Genomic DNA, 20,155 nt, shown 5'->3' with positions numbered 1-20,155 from the left:
GTGCGCCAGGCTATGCCTTCCTTCCCCACCAGAGCGGCATTAAGATTGATCCCTCGTTCCCTCCCATTTCTTTCTCTCTAACTCCTCTGTGTGCCTCTGCCTTTATGAGACTGTGAATAGGTGAAGCTCACAAGCTCCAACAGATGGCCAGAGCTGCGCTGTCTCTCTCTCTCTCTCTCTCTCTCTCTCCCTCTCTCTCTCTCTCTCTCTCTCTCTCCCTCTCCCTCTCTCTCTCTCTCTCTCTCTCTCTCCCACTCCCTCTCCCATTCCCTCACACACAAACACAAATTCAACTGCCACATGAATGTGAGCCTGTAGAGACAGAGAGGAGGAGGCACAGTTACATTTGACAAGGAGAAAGAGAAGAAACAGGAAGCGTCACAGGAGAAGAAACACAAGAACTTCAAGAAACAGTGAGGAGATGTTACTGTACATTTATGGAGGAAGATGGAAAAGGAGAGAGGAAGGTAAAAGATATAAAGAATATGCTCAGAGAAAAGAGTAGTGAGTGAGAGCAACGCCGCTGAAAAAGAGAGTGAGGACAAAATTGAATTGTAGATTGAAGGAGCCTCTCTCCTCCCTTTTACCCTCCCTCTTTTATTTATCTCATGCGAAACCACGCCTCCCTCCTTTCACTTGTCAGTGCATCTATAACAGTGAGCTGTCTGCACTTGGCTGCGTGGGGGGTGAGACAAGCTCCTCACTCAGCCAACACAGGGGGACCGTATCATAACGGACCGGACCGGACTGGATGGTACTGGACTGCCCAAAACAGGTGTGTGAATATATGTTTGTGCATGTGTGTGTGTGTGTTATAGATGACAGAGAGAAGGATGCGTATCCCTCAGTGTGTGATCGCTTGTTCCTCCACAGGACTTGCTTGAGTAGCAAATCTAGAAGGTACAGTGCTGGAGATTTGCCCTAGTTTACACTTGAATGCTCTGATCTGTTCTGTTTGCCTCTGAGATTTATGCATGGAGTCGCTAACAGCGCTGCTCATCAGGGCAAGAAAGATAAAACCTCTGGTTCTTCGGGTGCACCGGACTCTTCAGAGTATAGCTTTGAATCAGAACAATGTGAAAACGAGCTGCTGTTTTTGTCTGGAGGAACAAGTTGGGAGTTATTGGAGCTGGACACTCTCAACATGTGCTTCTCAATTAGCTGTTTTCTAAGTGTCAGTCTGTAAAGTAATACAAAGCTGCTCAGAATACTATCATTAAGTTGGAGGATTCCAATACAATTGTCTTCTTTGTGAAGTGACTTTATTGTGTGAAACAAGCCACTTAAGCTTTCATAATTCTTTGGTCCGTCTTGGTGTTTAGACCGATTTTTGATTGTTTCTCTTTATTTTTCTGATTCACGGTTGATGGTGGTTTGAAATCATAAAAAAAACACGATGTCTCAGAATCTCTTTGTGTTTCTCAGCCGGATGTAATCTTGACTCTTTCTGAATAGAGTGTTGGGGTTTAAAATTAGAAAAAAAATATCCTAACTACAACAGGGAAATCATAGATTTTATTAAAGGTAGAACCAGCCTTAGTTTTTTTTTTTTTTTTTTTTTGATTACCTTTTTCGGGAGCTTTTTTGAACCCAAGGAGATATGAACCATGCAGCATTCATTTAAGAGTCGCCATTTCAGCAGATGCTTTCCGCTCCTATAGAAGAAGCCTGCACGGCTTAAGTCTCTGAGGCTGGTCCCAGTGAATGTACTCACTATCACTGTTTTGTCAATAGCTTTATGGGTCAAAAGGCTGTGTCATCACCAAGTGGTGGCAGTTAAGCGCAGCAGAGTAGAGGGGATGGGGGGGGGGGGGGGGGGCACTGACCTAGAGGCTGAAATATTTATGACAGAGACAGCTGAACGCCCTGTGCTGTTTGTAGCGATATGGGTGGACGGATGAATGGAAGGATGGAGGGGTTGAGGGAAAGTAAAGAAGCTTCAAAGATCTGTTCTTTTAAGCATTTATTATTTATCGCATCGCACTCTGCCATGGAAGCTCTAACCCCCACATCAACTGGCCTCTTTTCTCGCTGAGACGCCAGTGGACTGAAGGAGGATGCTCCTACTAAGTCTACCTGTCAGCCAGTCCCCTGGCATGTTAGGACTGCAGCCACATGCCACAGACTCTGCACACACACACACACACACACACACACACACACACACACACACACACACACACACATACATACCCATGTAAACACAACATTGATTTTTGTTTTATATTTACACACTTAACTGTACAGCTGTGAATGCATGTTTGCACTCCCAAATAGGTTGTGTATAAGTAACACTCATATGCATGACATGTACCAAACATACAATAAGTCCACTCACACTTCACACATTTGTCCTCATGCTTATACAACACACACAGACACACGTCCACACATATATGCCCCCTTAACCATTTCATTCTTCTCAAGTCTTTCTCCTATTTCTGATGAGCTCACACAACTCTTTCTAAGTCGCATGAACAACAGAAACAGACAAAGACATGCACACAATCAGTGGGAGTGACGACCTTGAGACCTGTTGATGTTGTTTGCTGCGACTGTGCAGTGAATACATAAGAGGCCATGCGGGACTCCCGGCGAAAATGGGGCGCTTGACATGCCGTTTGTAAAAATGAGTGGAAAATGTGCAGGAGGGCTGGCGAAGCAGTTGAAGGGAGACTACGGCATGAATATGTATTGTATGCTAATGCTGCACTGAGACTCTTGACTCAAGCTGTTGATGAAAGCAGAGGACATATTCCCCCATCCTCACTAAAGAGGCAGCGCCATTGACAACCCCATTGTCCACACAGCCACGTCTCTGGCCACAGGGGCGGGATGGTGACAGGTGGCAGAAATCAGTGACAGCAGCCAAGGTGACACTGCTTGACTGTCTCTGTGGGCCTGCGGGCGGCCTGGGCAGCACCAGTGTCTGCTCATTTTACTCGCTCCTTAACCTTTTGTGGTTAGACACAGCAAGGTTACAAAACAATGGCCTTAAGCTAATGTCCCCAATTAGCTTTATTGGTTCATCCCAGGGGTACAGCATCCTCCTGCTGCTGTCTACCATTAATTATAACACCATGTTTCTATCTATCTGCTTTGCTCATTTAGTTTAATTTGCCCAATAGCCTAATTGATGGAATAAATTATAACTCAAATGTCAGAAGAGAAACAGCCTTAAACGCTGAGTAGTGGGGGAAATGGCACACAGAAAAACAGATAAAATCAAATTGAATCAGGCTTTATCAACACATACACGTTAATGAATCTTTGTCTACTGTAGATAAGGAATCCTTTGTACCTCACACACCGCTACTAAAAGTCCCAAAACACAAAAAAAGGATGAGTGATTCAGGGTGTACATGACTTAAACACTACTGGTAAGTGCCCTTTAAGATGAGAAGCTGCAATAAAAAATGTGATGATATATAAGACTATCAATACATCAACCCATCCATTATCTTTACTACTTTTCCTCGTCAGGGTTCGCGGGGGGCCGCAGCCGCTCCCAGCTATATATCCCAACTATATCCAACTAACCAGTGCTCAATTAATTATTGAATCTTGCTGCTTGACTGGATATATTCCGACACCAGGTATATAGAAATATATTTCCTCTAAGTTTATGGACACAGTAACTAGCTTTTTATTTTGCTTAAGTTTACCTCAAAACTCTGAAACATAACGTATGTTACATTACATTTCACCCACACACAAGGCTGCTTTGGAATTCATTAAAAGTATCCTGGCAGTAAGAAGCACTCTCGTGTTTCCTCTCTGAGTCCCGGTTCATCTCTATGTATGAGCTGCTGTTAACAGGTCCTGAGACGAACCAGCATCGGGAGATCAGTGTGTAAAAACTCTGCGCTGCTGCTCGTCTCGGCTCTAATGATGGAGAGGCACGGAGGCGCTTTGACGATGATGCTCAAACACTCCTTTCTCAACAGCAGCAGTCTGCGGCTGAGAGGAGCACATCAGGAGAAGCACATTGCATTGAGTTTATGAGTGCACGTGATGATGTATATGTTTTTATATTTCATGTCGCTGTGTTTGTTTCTTGTGCCTTATCAGCTCAGTATGCACATGGTGTAAAACGTCTGATTCCTAGTGTTCACGTTTGAACAACTGTTATGTGCAAGTGCAATACGATTTCAATCTGATCCCTCTATGCTGCTGAGCTTGTGCAGTGGAGGTGCCCTACGGAGAAATGTAATTATATCCTACTGGCCACAGAGTACAGGCTTCACTGCCCTATCTGTCTCAGGAGAGACAGCGGCAATAGAGGCCCCTTCTCACTTGCAATATCCAGCGGCTGAGATACTATATCTCCCAAATTTGTACTAAATCCTTCCTCCAATCTCCTCCTCAAATCAGCATTCAGATCCTGGGGTTATCAGCGGCCTTATGCTACAGTTTTGTTACGGCCATGAATTATTTATGACCAAATTAACTGCGGTTGCTAAGAGCAGTGATTGGGAGATTTTGGATCATAGCCAAAATCTGACTCAGTTCAAAGCCAGCTTTCTCAAACACTTTTCTGTCTGATAAGCAAACTCTCTTCACCCTGGATGTAATTAACACCGTAATTAATTTTGCCCATTAACAACCACCTGATTCTAAAGCGTTTTTACTGATCAGTCCGCTTCTTACGTCCTGCATCTCATCTATGTTTCTTTCTTTTCTGACCACACCTTCTACACTAACGCCTTTGGTTGTGCTCTCACTGAGGTGTGTGCTCGGATGGTGTCCATTAGTACATGAAAACAAACAGACACACTCTACTCTCCTGGATTTAGGCAAACAATCAATGCGAGCACTCACATAACAGCAGTCTAAGTGGCCCATTGATGTTGTGATTAAATGAATACAGGATGCAGTGGTGATGACTTGACACTCAACCCCAACCATATAAAACACATCATTTTATATTTTGGAAATCTGTTTTTAAATTGAAAAATAAAACAAAACCTTCTCCCCAGGATAAACAGAACTATAACACAATTCAACACATCATGAAATAATGTATCTTCCCACATGATAGTACATGATCGTAGGATGATAAACGATGAAAAATGCAGCCAGAACCCTTAATGCTACGTTGATCTTTGTTTCTGTGATTTTTAGCCCTTCTCTGTTCCTTCAGCCATGTTACAGCTTCAGTTACCCACCTCCCTCTTGCTTCTCCCTCAGGGTGTAGCAGCCTTTGTGGAGCCTAATAAGGTTTATGGAATTACAGACATCTGAAATTGAATTTTTTTTTTTTATACTCCACCAAAGCAGTGGGATTACAGGTTTAAGAAATGGTGCAACACTGACCTGTTACTGAACTGCTTTTTTCCCACTGCACAGTCAAGGAGGGCAGATCAAGAGACGGATGTGCCAACAGCTCTGTAGATAGACTGAGAGACAGGCAGATTACTTGTATCTGTGTATGTACCTGGCAATTAACTGAATATTGAGTCAGAGAGCTGTTTTAACTGTTAACTCTGGATCCCTCTCATGCCGACCACTCTCACACACTCCTCCTCCATCTGTCCTCACAACTTTTCACTGTGTTTGATCTAATTCTAATCTAATGAATCTTTTGATCTTCCATGCCTGACACCCAGACACATTCTAAGTTTCTACAGCCAGAGAAGCTCAATTAGTTCTAATCCTTAAAATCTGGCTGCTGGTGAGGCAAGTGATTCTCAGTGGTGTATAGAGATTTGGACTGTCTACCCCATGCTGATGTTTAATGAACTGCGAGATTCCTTCACTAACCTTGATCCCCCAGCCCCCCCAAAAAGCTACCTTATCACAAATCCAGACTGATTCAACCATTATTGTTCAGATGTGATTGAGCATGCACGGTTCGATTGGAGGAGTAGCAGACGAAAGTGAGAAATGAGGTGCGAAAGCACTGGAGACAGGCAGAGCAGTGAATGCAACATTGAGATGTTGGAGGGAAGGGAGTATTCATTAGTAGTGGTCCATAGTGGCAGCTTTGTTGAACTCTTAATTGGGGGAAGAGACAGGCCTGGGGATAGGGGATCAATAGGGCCAGAGCCAGGTTCCAACCCACTGAAATCAATCAGCCTCAAGCCTCTCAAGGAGGGTTTAGCAAGTCAAAATAAATAAATAAATAAATCACACCTCCTCAGACTCCTGCTCATTTACCCTCTCGATCACACTTCATCTAGATCAACAGACAGACAGCTCATTCCTGCTCATCTTAGTCAGAGCAGGAGGGAGTGTCCTGACTGTTTTTATTTGTTAAAGGATCATTTGATCTTGCTGCTTGCATGCTTTGAAATGTCACAGTTTTAATGTGACTGAGAACAAGAGACCATTGTAACTAATAAAACATGATTCATTAACACAGGAGAGCTTTATGGAAAAGAATATTAAATGAACCCCTTGCATATTTTTTACACCACTTCTAAAAATAGTCACTTTCTCCTCTTCTTCCTCTTCATCTTCTCCTGGGTAATAGCCATCTTTCTGCCCTGTCAGTTTTTGATGCATCATCCTCGTATTCACATCAAGGACAAGGCCAGGTGTCGCATTTTCTCTAAGTTGCCGTGCTTGTCTCACTGCCTTGTCACCCACAGCCTGTTCCGATCTCCTCCCTCTTCCTCCCCCTCTCTGCGTATATCACTTTTGCCATTCGCAGCCTGTGGTGTTTGTTGAATGCTGCAAGTATATGTGTATGTCATCTTTGGCTAAAGAAAAACCTGTCAAATGAAATGATATATATTCTGTTTAGTATTGATGTCTCACAGCTGAAATTCCTCCTCCTCGTGTCCTTGGCTTCAAATATCTTTGTCAGTTTTGTGTTAGGCTATCCAGGAATATGCTTCACAATGCAGAGCAGCTTTGACAGAGTTATCAAACAGATTTGTACCGCTCCAGATGGACTAAGAGACAAACAGACAGACAGACACAGGTGTACAGCTCCCGCTCTCTTTGATGCCCATGAGTGGAGAGCAGCTGGGGTCAGAGACGTGCCTTGGCGGGGAGACACATGGGCTTATAAGGATCTCCAGTTTATTCTTAGCCTTGCTGCCCATAATTCCGTGCATGTGTTTGTGTTTATTCATCACCACATTGTTTGGTGCAAAGCATTTCACCAAAGTCTCAAATTAGATATTAGCGGCTCCATCAGTTGGGAGAGATCAGGACAAAGATTTAACGGTTATGTGGTTATGGAGATGTCAGTAATGCTCAGCTCAGCGTGCTGGACACTGACACTTGACCAATCAGAACAATAGATCAGACAGCTTGACTCCTTTCAACATGTCGAACGAGGCCTTGCTTGTGAAATCATAACTACAGGCTGCTGAAGATGTTGGGGGAAAATTTAGAAAAGAGCTCATTTAAAAAACAGTATTGTTTCTGTACCTCAGCTGCTAGTTTTAGTAGGGAAACGATATACTCCCCTTCCCTAATTGTTCTTGAACAATGCGTATAAAGCATTACAAACAGAAACTAATTATCATCGCAATCACTCAAAAAGGCCTGAAGGGTTGGAAGTAATTATGTTGGAAATTAGACCATTTTCACAGTAGTACATCCAGTACAGGTAACTAAAGCACCTCCTGAACCATTGCCTGCTCCCCAGGCATCACTGCAGGATTTTATCTTGTGTGATTTCATGAGGAGCGAATTAACCAATAAGGTTGTTTATCTCCTAATCCTACAGTTTTTTGCAATGTTTTCTTTAGAAGTGGATGTGTCACCATCCTTAGGGAATGTGTGTATGTGAGGGAGTAGTCGTGATGTGACCTGGCGTCTGTTCTTGGCTTATGATGTTAGAGAGGATAGAGCCTGTGAGAGGAGCAACAAGCAAGGATGACCCATAATGTGAACACGTCTCAAAAAGGACGTTTTTTAAAAAACAAGCTAGATGATACAAGGTAGTCTTTTGAGATCAAAAGTAAAAGTTGCATGTATGTTCCAAGGATTCATCCACTGTGGACTTTGTGTTTACCCACAGAACTTGACAGTGAGAGGCTGATCCCTGTGGGAGAGGAGAACATCAGAGACAGCTTGTTTAGAGAGGAAGGTAAGGCTGCTCACCTCTTACACAGTGCAAATAAAATCTCCTGCTATCTCTTCTCTCCCTCACACACAAATAAAGAAAGTTAAACTGTGTGTGTGGTTGCAGCGTATGTTTTGTGGCTATTTTTTCTGTAGGTGTCTGACTTTTATTTAGCTTCTTTTTTTTTTACACAAGTGTTTTGCTTAAGAGCAAGGCTGTGTTTGTTTGTCATCTCGGAGTTGCCTATATATCTTTCACCTATCACTCCTCCACCACAGACACAGTCAGATGCTGATTATTTGTGTTACTGTTGCCATGGATTCTGCAGACCTTTGAGGAAACAAATTGTCAACACTCAGTTTACTGGAGTGGGTAGATTCATAACCTCCAGAGGCAACTCATGCATCACACAGATTCAGTCAGTATCAAAATCACATCATCTCATTTGATCTGCCTGCCAGTCATCAGCATTTCATCCGGCACCAATAGGAATAAGGAAGGAGGAGGGTTATTGTTGGCCCCACTGAGATGGTTTGATGATCAAAGAAATATGGGATTGTTGCAGTTGTGTTGTGGCCACAGTACGCACCCTTTGTGACTGTCAGTCCAACTAGGTTATAATGAAGAGAAGAAAAACGAGAGTGAATTGAGAGATGAGGATAGCTGAGGTGAAGCTGAGGGGAAAGAGTCCTGAGACCTCATTAGCTAGCTACACTGATCTGAATGATCAAATCAGTTACTGAGAAATCGCCTTTACCCCCTGTGGCTTTCAGCTGTAAACCAGCCTGTTTGAGGCACTGACTTAAAAAAAATAATCATCAAAATGTTTTTTGTGCAAATCCTGTTTACAAAGTCAATACATCTGCATGAGTTAGACACATCATCGCTAGTGTAACTGCTGTCACCGGTAACATCCTTGTGCTGCTGCTGTGATCACAGTCATCCTGTGTGAACAGTTGGCGAGCAGCAGAGGAAGCAGCCCTCAGCACATGTGGCCACATTATGTATACAGCTGTGCACAGCTGACTCATTATCACTTGCAAAAACATCAGTACGTGACTGAAATCAGCTCTCCTTTCAGATTAACAAACAACTCCCTACAAATGGCTCGTAATGTAGACATGGAAGTTAGGTAAAAAACATGCCTGGCTACATGACTTTTCAACTTTGATATTCTTCTTGTATCTGTGAAACCACCAACAGCAGGCAGGTGAATGGTGTGCCTTTGGTAAGCTATTCTGTTTGAGGACTGATCTCCACTTCAAAACCCCAGCGTGAGGGCAGCATTCACCTCTCTCTTTGGTCCTCTTCTTTCTTCAGCAGAGCTGGATAAAAACATAAAGCTCTCAAGAAAAACTCTTCAAAGTTGGAGTTCATATGCAGGGTGAAGACCTCATCAACTTATTTCTCTTAAACCACTGTCCCTTCCATCCAGCTCGGCTTGTTTATGAACAGAGTTACGTGATATTTCCCCTGCTGTCTTTGCAGCTGGTTGCGTAAGGTGCCTTTGATATCTTATGAGAGACAAACGGATATTTTTCTCTTAACACTGTAGGATTAGCCTGTTGTTTGTGGCAATTTCTCCTCAGTCTGCTTCCTCAAATCCTCCCTAGGATATGCAGTGCACATTGTGGGACTCTCTGAGTGTTTTCCTGACCCTCATTTTCCACATCAGCAAGAAGGGACTGCCAGCTTGCTTCCATGCCCCAGCCTTCCTTCAGCCCAATGATTAAAAGTCAAATATTAAAGTGCTCTGTTGTGAGCTCGGCCTAATTGATTCTTTCCGCCGGGTGCACACAGAATGGGCTGACAGCAGGCGATACCAGGCTTTGTCAACATCGGGCATGCTGCCTGATGCTCAGGACTGCACCCCAATAAAGCCCCATGTGAGTGTGCCAACCTGCGGCGCCACACACAGAGAGGCCACTCTGCACTCGAGCCAAACTTTATAGTAACAACACAGAAGCAGCTCATTCTTTTGCTGTGTGTCAGCTCACATCGGCGGGCAGGGAAGTCGTTTTTTCTCTGTGTAAGAAAGTGGCTGGCTGTGAAGACAGGGTGTGTTATGTGTGAATGTGTGAGTGCATCGACACTTGAAAAAAATCTCTTCTGCCCACTTGCGTAACCACTCAGCTAACTTAAGCTATATGGGGCGACGGTGCTGAAAGGAGGTTTCATCTGAATTCCACAAAAGACTCTTTTCTCCTCTTCTGATCCTCGGCTCTCCTGCCGTTAAGATAATTGCTTTAATAGCTTTTAATCTCAGCTGTGTTTAACAAGGAGCTTACCAAGTGCAGAAAGACACCAAGTATGTCATCAGTGTTCACCCTGTAAAAAAGCAGGACATCTGGTGCACATCTTTTGATGAGATTGTTTTACCCTCCCTTAACTGCGATGTGGGGATGATTAATTGAATCTCTTCTGTAGTAAAAACAGTCTCTCTATCCAGAGACAGATGCAGTGTACCCTGTCCCCTTCTTGTCTCCTTACACCATGAATTTACTAGTAAATTTATGAGTGTCCTAAATGGGCTGCACTCCCTATTTATTTTTAATGGGTTCCTACTTTACTGTTTGGAGAGTGCAATAGGGTTCTTGGTGCTACACAATGCTCATTAAGCGCAGACATTCTTCCACAACGCTTTTCTCATGAATCTGATTGACCTTTTTGGTCCTTGTGATCTACGGTAAAAAGGTTATTGGCGCCTATTTATCCTCCCCTGGTTGAAAAGCTTGGTATATGTCCTGTCCGCTTTATGTCCCATCTGAGCTGATACGAAGGTTTGAAGGTGTGTGGGGGTGGAATGAGGTCAGAGAAATGGCTGATAGTGCAGTAATTACTCTTTAAGTGAAATGGGGCGATGATCTGGGCTCTGACACAGAACTAATTACAACACAAGGGTGATGAACTTGATCGAGGATGCTGCTAATTCATGTTTAACCGAAGAGAGAGGGAGAAATCTGAGAAGGAATAAGATGAACAGGGTGAGTTAGCAAGTGGAAACATATTGTTAAAATATCCATTCACAACATGTCCCTTTTTCCAACCGTACACATCCTCTACATTCAGCACTTGAGTAATTCACATCACATTTCAGTATGACTGATCAGCAGCACAGTAAGGGAATGACCTCCCAGCTGCTATAGTTGTAAAGGTCACAAAAAAGTAATCATAATGTCCTCACAAGAATCTAGTGGGGTTTAATGTCTACCTCTATCCTGTTATATCCATGCTGTAGATCCCAGGGAGGGGTCCACAGACTGGTGAGGGTCATGATCGCAGCCACAGGAGGGCTGACAGCTGGCTGCCTGTCTGACAGGAGCCTTATCGAGGGCTGATAGGGAAGAGTGTGAATTCTCTTACTAGACAAAGATCTGATTCGATTCTCTAGAGCTTTGATCCAATACAGGAACCATTCATTAAGATACAGAATGATTCAGTGCAATTTGATTTGGTATGCCTTGATATGAACCCATTCAAATTGATATTTGTATCCACAGTAAAATGTATAGAATAAAATAGAGCCTGTGTGTCATTTAAAATAACATGTTCTTTCCCATTAAGAAAATAGGCCTACAAATATTCTGACATGAATAATGTAAAGTCTTTATCACACACACCTGCACAGGTGACAGGTAGTTGGGGCAAGAAATACTTTTTATTTCTATTTACTTGTGTAAATCTCACTTTGTAGGCTTTATAAAGCCCGGCTTACACTTAGCACAAAGTACTACCTCTGATAACCAACATAAAGGGAAAAAAATGTCCTCATCTTTTTGTTTGTCTGTCTTAGTGTGTCAGCTAAGTATGCATAGGTGTGTGCAAGCGTCAAAAATTGTTTAAATATTGTTTTGATTTTTCTACAAATGTTTATTTTCTCAACTTTAGTTTTTTTTAATAGTGTTTTATATTTCAGCAGTTGTCGGCGGAGAAAATGCTTTAAATATTCAAATTAAAATTCTCTTTTGGGAAATAATTAGTAAGATTACAGCAATTCTATTGTTTCAATAATTCATACAGTGGTAATTTCTTAACTGCCCAGTTGTTGCACACAGAGTTCAACACCATAGAGTAGACTTTCATGAAGCTTTAATGTGAGTCACAATTTAGTCACAACTATCTGAAGTGTACTTTGTATATGCAATCATATTTGTGTGTTCTCATGTCTGACCATGTACTGTGGGCACAACTGTGTTTGTGTCCCTCCTCAGTCAGTGATACAGATCAAAGGGAGGTCATGTCTGCAGGGACAGCCAATGAGCATTGGCCACAGTAAAGGGAGAGCCACTACGCCTGATCAATCTGAGCTCTCATTAAAAGGCTGCCAAGCCCTTTGCAACCTGATACAATATCAATACTGTATCACCACAGGGAGAGATCGGGGGCTGTTAGGCAAGCTGCTGGCATGCTTAACTGTCATTACCGGGCGGGCAGCATGCCAGAGACCCCCTTCGTGTGCCACTTAGGCTCCCCCCATGGTCCCAAACACAGGTCAACGCAGACAGATGGGCCGTCTGGGCAGCTGTCCCGAGGACGAGCGGAGAGAGAGATGGATACTGAAATGTAGAAGAGGAGACAGCCTGAGCTCTCTCACTATAAGAACTGATGATGTGGGTTGTGTGTGTTGACTGCATCAGTTACACGCACACATTGCACTTACACTTGTGGTTTCACCTGAGGCTTGTTTGTTTATTTCTTTTTAGCATCAGCAGATGATATAAGGTCCATCCCGCATGTTTGTGTTTAAAGTCTCCAAACTTTGTAAATGTTTTTAGAAATTCAAAAAGTTATACACTCCTGGTTTTTGAACAAAAAAAACAAAGATTCCTGCTGGGAACCACAGGCTCTGATTAGTGCTCTGTGGTCATTTCTGAGCAGAGAAAATGGGGGGAATTTAAGTGGACATACATAGAAGGCGCTGTAATTCATGTCATTGTGTGGAGGTCTGCCCTCTGTGCTCCAGTCTTAACCCCCTGTGTGGTTTTGATAGGGGAGGGAGGGATCAGTGTGTGCGTCTCTAAACCCCTAGTAATCCGCCAACAATAAGGCCAGGATGAAGCCAGAAAGGTGGAGAGGTGGTGGTGGTTGGGGGGAGGAGGGGGCGGGATGGAAGGACAAAGAATGGAAGGAGTGAAGAAGTAAAGACCTAGCTGTTGCCTCTCCAGCCCCCAAGGGTGTGCTTAACATCAGGGATGATGGTCCTCACTCTGCACCCACAGTCGTCAGCCTCTGGGTGTAGCATGAAGGCTATGAAGAGCCTCTTTCAGTATTCAAGAACCGTTGTTTATCAGCTGAGTGAAAGAACTCCACTCCACAGAAGGGATCTTTCTACAGCAGCTGAACTGTAACTTCCAGAAAGCATATTGATTTATTCAGCGGCCAAACAACAGTTGTTGACTGAAAGTTGAAACCAATTTTGTCTAAAATCATCAGTAAGTCAGGCCATTAGAGGCAGTCCCTATTGCAGGTGCTAATTTGATGATGAGAGAAATGGCATGTAATTAAAACACAGCAAATGAATGTTTAAAACCTATGAGCCCTCTGGAAGAAGATCGAATTTCACTAACATGAGTGCAGCTTATACACCAGAGACAGACAGCTTGCTAAGTGTGTGTAATTGCCTTATCCCGAGCACATAAATATCCATGTCCATCCATGTAATGTTCCTCTCATCAAGATTCTTCTATGAAAGGCAGTTTTTAGGAGATCATATTTTGAGTGACTTTTGATTTCTCCTTTGTGCTGCAGTAATGTCATGCCGAAGTCAGTTGGCTGCACTGAGGTCTCAGTGAGGTGGTTAGGTTGGTGGAACAATTGGCCCCGACTGATTTGTCTGTAATCCATTTAGCTGAGATGTGCCACACTGTAGGGGGGCTTTGCCCCTGGTCAATAAGTGCCAATAAGAAACAGCCATCACTCAGCGGGCTGCCCTGTCCACCAGCTTGCTCACTTGTTTCAGCTGTCAACCCCTGTCTCAAAGGAGCTGGCAATTGTGTGGCTCTTTCTGACGCACCACAAATGGCTTTCTTATTCAAACCTCAATAAGACAGGAAAGGCAAGGACACCGGTAGACTGCAAAGCAGGCTCATTTCCCTCTGCCATCTGAAGAAACCCATCTGTAGTGAAAACAGCTACGTATTTACAAAACACCATTGACAGTTGCTCATTCTCTCAGTTTTAAACCCCTGGAGGTGGAGCTGTGGGGGTTGAACCCAAGTCAGGGACAATCGGGGCTCTGTTTGTGTTTTCTCTAACACCTCTGTTCTCTTTGGGCTCTCTTGGAGCGCACCAAAGGCTGCAGAGGAGGAGGGGGAAATGCCTTGACCCTACTGTGGACCCTGACTGAAGCGCCCCAAAAAACCTGCAGACCACCACGCTAGCCCGACATGCCATACGGTTGCTGCTGGAAACAGAGAGCAAGAGCAGAGTAGATGGAAGTGGATAAAAGGGAAACCTGCTTCTTAAGACATGAAGACTGACTTTAGTTACAAAATCATTCTTCTGCAGCTCGTTTGATGTTGTTATTTGTTGTGTCGCTGAAATGCAAGCTCGTTATGAGGAATATCTTCACTGAGTTAGTTTGTTAGACCTGGAGGAGACAAAAAGGCAGACTGTGTGATGTCCTGGTGCAGCTGGGACAAAACAGTTTGAGAACAATAGAAAAAGACGTTGCCATTGATTTCTTCCAGATTCAGGGATAATTAGCTTTACCGTTGTTTTCTTCTTTTATGGCTTCTTGTTGGTGAGAGGTTTGAAGTCTGAAACGCAGAGTGTGGGGGTGTTTGTGAGTCTGTCTGTCACTATGCCTGCATGTATGTTTGCCGGTTTATTTGTGGTGTACATTAAAAGTCAAAAGAACAGATGCAAATAGTCTGTCAGAAGTCTTTGTTATTCAGCAAACACACTTCATGACTGGGCCTTTTGTCTGAACTGACACCACCCTGCAGTCTCTCTCTCTTTTTCTTCCTGTCTTTCTCTCTTCCTCGCCCCTTCATTTTTCCACCAAACTATTCATCCGGCATCCCATCACCGTCTCTCCTGATGAAACCTTTTTAGAGATAATGTGCTCTGTGAATTATGGAGTTTGAAAGATGGAGATATTTTCCCCCCCCTCTGGTTGGGTGTGACCCAAGCTCTTACTTTGTGACTTCCAGAGTATGGCATGACTACCAGAAGATGACTTCAGAGGAGAGTGTGTGTTTGCATTCACAATGTAGTAAAAACATTTTATAACCCTACTTCAATGCAATTGTCCTTAAATACACCATGCATTATCTATGTGCACTAAATCCCAAACTTAAAAGAGTTTGTTTCATAGCAACAACCAAAAAGTTTGTGAATGCTTAGATATTATAAATGAAAATACTTGTCTGTGAAGGATTTACATAAGATTTAGCAGGAATGTGCTTCTGATCAGAGATGAACAAAAGCAGTGAGATCAGACATTGATGTTGGTTGATAAGCCTGCCTTAATGAACTTGGTTAAAATATATTTAAATAAAATCCACTCTTTCTGTTTTAAAATGAAATCTTTATAAATGGAATCTACAGTAAAAGATAAGTTGCATTGTGTGTGTGCGTATGCTTGCATATGGCTGTCAGTTTGTGAGAGGTTTCCCAGCCAGCACACATCAAAGTTTCACCCTTCTTTCCAGGGCAGCAGACTCACTGCAGGATTAATGAAGTGTTAAGTGCTAAAATTACACTCATTCATATTTCACTCTCTGGGCAGCACATTCCACATGTGATTAAAGGTTAGGGTAGAATCTAAACAAGAAAAGAAATACATCAAAGTAGAGGACAATAGTTAAAGGGTAACTGCAGACGTAAATATTTTACACTCGGGTCTCCTCATCGGAGAAGGAATCTCATTTCCTCACTTCTGAAGTCTAACCGCTGCTCTTTGTGTCTGTGTATTCAAACAGAAAATTGCTGTGCAGGTTCTGACTGTCATCTTAAAATGTCTGCAGAGTGCTGAGCTTATCTAAACCTCAGGGAAATCTAAATTAAATCTTCCCGGTGAATGGGATCAGCCCACGCATTATCTCTTGTCATCCTCAACTATTAAAGTTGGTTATTAGGAAGTAAAGGCACATTTGTCAAAAGAATGTGAAAGCTCAGCTCTCAACCAAAAGGGTGTTGTGCAGACATTGAATATGGTTCAGGGATATCATGTAGACACTTGACAGTTTGGGTTGACCATGACTACCTGTTAAAGGAGCCATCGATTTAGATGTGATGAAATCATCAATAATGATGACTATTAGTTCAGAGGTCACAGTGATTACAGCCTGTCTGCTTTGAGTTGTGAGAAGATTTCAGTCACAAGAGGAAGGACAGAATATGTTGCTAGTTTAAACTGCATAAATAATTTACTAATATTATAGCTATAGTTATTATTCATAACAAAGGCAGGAATGTTTGCACAGCACAGATGAGTATGGGGCTAGAAGTCAAGAGTGACAGGTGCAGAGATCATTTAGAACAGATGATTCCATGATGGCAGTTTTTACCTTAGCTTATTAAGTGTAATGAGGTCATTTTAATATTTTCAAACCTAAGCATCACTAAAGAACTTATTATTGATAACTTGTATGCCACAAAATAAGCTGCAACGGCTGCAATCTTCTCCTTAGAGACAATATGCACAGATCGAAGTACATCCACTTAAAGGATGATTGTTGCCACCAAGGTTATTCATAGTGGAATTGAAATTTTCTAGGACATCAGAATCCTATTAGATTTAAGGTGCAACTTTTCCATGGGTGGGATTTGTTTCTCAGGTTAGACAACAGGCGATGATTCTAGAGATGGTTGGGGCCCTATAGTCAGAAATCCAAAGGTTACGGCCTATAGCAGCTCAGCCAGATTGAGTGCTGTCAGAGTGGGCCCACTTAGGGACTTTTCCTACTGTCATTGCAAACTTTGCACATTTCGAGCCACTGCTGTGGTTTAGAGGTTGTATCCCTACTGGCCAGGGGCCCCAAACAGGGCGGTTGTGGCCTGTTCACAAGAAGTGCCTTTGACAACAGGGATCTTTCTCTTGAACGAAAATGTTGTTTTCCCCTCCCAAGATGTTGTCATACATTCTTATAACACTCAAAGGTTGTCAATAGCAAACACACATACTTAGGAGGACACATTTTAATCAGGCAGAGTTATTTGCAGGAATTAATTTAAGTCTGTTTTGCAGCTAATGGCTGAATAAATCTTCTGATGCAAACCTTTTTCACATATGTAAGTCATTTAGAGCTTAAACTGTGTAAAAAAAAATATAAATATATATAAAAAAGATATACAATATCAGACCATAATTCACCTTAAAATCTCAATCCAATAGTTTATTTGTCATGAACAAAATCTTGTTACTAACTATGCAGCCATATTTGCCTAAATGTGATGTGGCTCTAATCAGTATTTTTACAATTTGTACTTAGAATGATCAACAATGAATGTACTTTGTGATTTTATAGTGTAAACTCATTGTTTGGATATCTACCCATAAATGGTCTGTTTCTTTGTTCATTCTCAATCCTATCAGTGTGTTGTTTTCAGCTGCAGCTGTTTTCAGAAAAAGCTCTTTAAAAAAAAAAAATTGGTTCATTACCTGCTCAGCATCAAAAAGAAGACAGACACATACTGTAGCAACAAGCGAGTGAACACAGGGGAGAATTGAATAGCTAAAGAGCCAGGTATTACCCATTAGAGTTGATAAAGACCATACAATAAAGCTGAAAGAGAGAGATACTGGACTCCCAGTCACAGAAATACAACTCCAAATGAAAAAATATTTTGCTTTTTAACGGCATGTTGTGTGAATGAGTAACTGTTTATTTTAGCAGCTTCTCTGTATAAACTTAAATGTGAGAATGTAAATCTAACAGTTACGCAATATCACAAGAGCCTGAGGGATGTTGTACTGAAAAAGCAGCAAACTGTGATTCAGAGGCAGCAGACAGAGTGTCAGAGATAATCACACCATGCTGCTATCTTCAACAACAACTTGACCTCAAAGTGTGATACTGCCTTTATTCAACAGATGGACATGCAACATATTTTAGTCGTTCCTCTGATACTGTCTGAATACTTACATACATTATAGGATCAAATGATGGCTCATATAGGGAATCACTGTAGAAGACAAGATCGATTCTCGTATTTAAGCTTTGATATTGATGAGCCTCATGTGATTTTCCAGATTCTGATGATGGAGTGAAGATCTGCAACCCTTAAAATGAATAGATTAAGGTTAGCACCAAACTATGGCCTCATATTATCATGAAAAAAGCATTCCATACTGTATTGTGGATTTTACACCCCACCTTCCTTCAACACATACTCGCGCACATACACATGGACAAGGACAAACTTCCCTTAGAGAAAGTTGCTCTCACATAGATGCATGCCTTTGCACAATTTGCATCTGAATGCAAACTTTTGTTGGTAAATTCAAGGGTCCTTGGAGATTTTGCACATTCTGTTCAGAGGGAGGCAGGCCAATGGGAACAAAGTCACACATTAGCGAAGCCCTGCCAGCCTCAATTATGACCAAAGGGATTGGCTTGATAGTGTTGCAGCGAGCCACATTCAGAACTGGATGTGTCTATTTAAACTTTCCTGGCCACTTACTTTGTGTTTTTCAGCACAGGAATACAGATGACGGCAAATTCCTGCATGGGGATTGATGCAGAAAGGAGGTTCTCTACTACCACATTCTGTTTTAGTCTCATCTGTTCTATATGCCAGGCATGGTCTGTGAATCTAGTTTCCATGATTGGGAGAAAAAAAATCCATCTGCAATGGAAGTGCTCAGGCTTTGTTCTCTCCACACTCTTGTGCCTAGAGGTTCTTTTCCTCTCTCACACTTTCTCCATCGTTCTTTCCTCTATCTCGCTCCGTCTCAGAACATCGGTGATGCAGAATCCAGAGGTCTAGCTTCAAGATTGTGTGCTCTCGCCTCCATATTTCACAAGCGTTACGAGACACAGTTTGATTAAATTGCAAGTGTATGCCATGACTCGTCCTCCTTCAATATGTAATAAATGTCTTATTTCTCCCCTGCTTTTCTCATATTCTGTCTGTGTTTCGTGCCTTCTCTGGGCTCCAGATTGGATGAATCAGACTTTATGCCTGTTTTAAAGTCCAAGGTGTTTTATTAATAGAGAAAAAAACACATTAATGCCTCTACAAAGTCTTTGTAAGATTTATCAAGCACCTTCCCTTCTCTGCCTCACTCCAGCTGTAATACTTGAGGTACAGATGTGCTGTAGAGCAGTGTAACACATCTGTCTGTTTGTTCTGGTGTGTGTTTTCATCCCCGCACTCTTGCCACCGTCTTAACCATCCTGCCCATGCTGTGACATGGCTAGCTCTGTTGTCACTGCATTTATAATTCAGTCATATCAATAAAAGATGGACGACATTAAGTTTTTATCCGATGATGCAGTGCTGCTGTCTCTTGGAGCCTCTTTACAAGCGAATGAATGATGAGCAAAACTTTCCTTCTCTGTTCTGACTTCCAGGCATCACTTGGCATTAGAATAACCCGAGATGATCCTTGTTTCTCCAACATGCTTTTAGAATCTTATTCCCTATGATCTCATATTCTGCTAGCCTGCTCGCTAGCTCTTCCTCTCTAAGCCCCGAGCCTTTAATGAGTTTTGCTGAGAGTTATATTTACTCATGTTGTCTAGCGCTTCTGTCTAAATGGCAAAAAAATTCTCTTTCATTCTGTGTTGTCGGGCTGAATCAGCAATGTCGTTTCACATCACACTTAGTGGAAAAATGCTGATGTTGGCAGTGCTCTGTCAGGAAAACAAGCTTTAAATCATCCCAGGTTACTGAAACAACATGGCGTGCCTTATTTTATTGATGCATACAAACCATCACATTGGTCATGTTGTTCAGGCTGAGAATAATTTGGCTAAGAACTGTCGTTTTTTCCACGGTTGTCCATCCCTGTTTATACACACATTTTGAAAGAATAATGGCTTCTGTCTGTTTGGACGTTATGGTTTCCTGTGCCTTTTTTCTTTGCGGTTTCATGTAGCATCTGCCGCCCGGAAAGATAAACAATACGTGTAGATAAAAGAGAGCGGGAGGCAACAAACTGAAAAGAAAGGACTGTATGTG

At 42.4% G+C, this 20,155-nt stretch overlaps 1 protein-coding gene across 3 annotated transcripts in view; it reads left to right on the top strand.

Annotated features, from left to right (window-relative positions):
- The first annotated feature begins 320 nt into the window (after positions 1-320).
- Positions 321-20,155, top strand: part of sulf2a (sulfatase 2a) — a 34,980-nt gene continuing 15,145 nt past the window's right edge. For 2 of the 3 annotated variants that reach the window (XM_020633880.3, XM_020633878.3), the window contains exons 1-2: positions 321-775; positions 7,979-8,047. The gene's annotated coding sequence lies outside the window, so the exon portion shown is untranslated. The remainder of the gene's footprint in view (positions 776-7,978; positions 8,048-20,155) is intronic. The other variant, XM_020633879.3, reaches the window with a different exon arrangement.

This window comes from Labrus bergylta, chromosome 5 (assembly GCF_963930695.1).
Source record: "Labrus bergylta chromosome 5, fLabBer1.1, whole genome shotgun sequence".
Lineage (NCBI taxonomy): Eukaryota > Metazoa > Chordata > Actinopteri > Labriformes > Labridae > Labrus > Labrus bergylta.
This window is presented reverse-complemented; position numbering and strand designations above follow the sequence as displayed.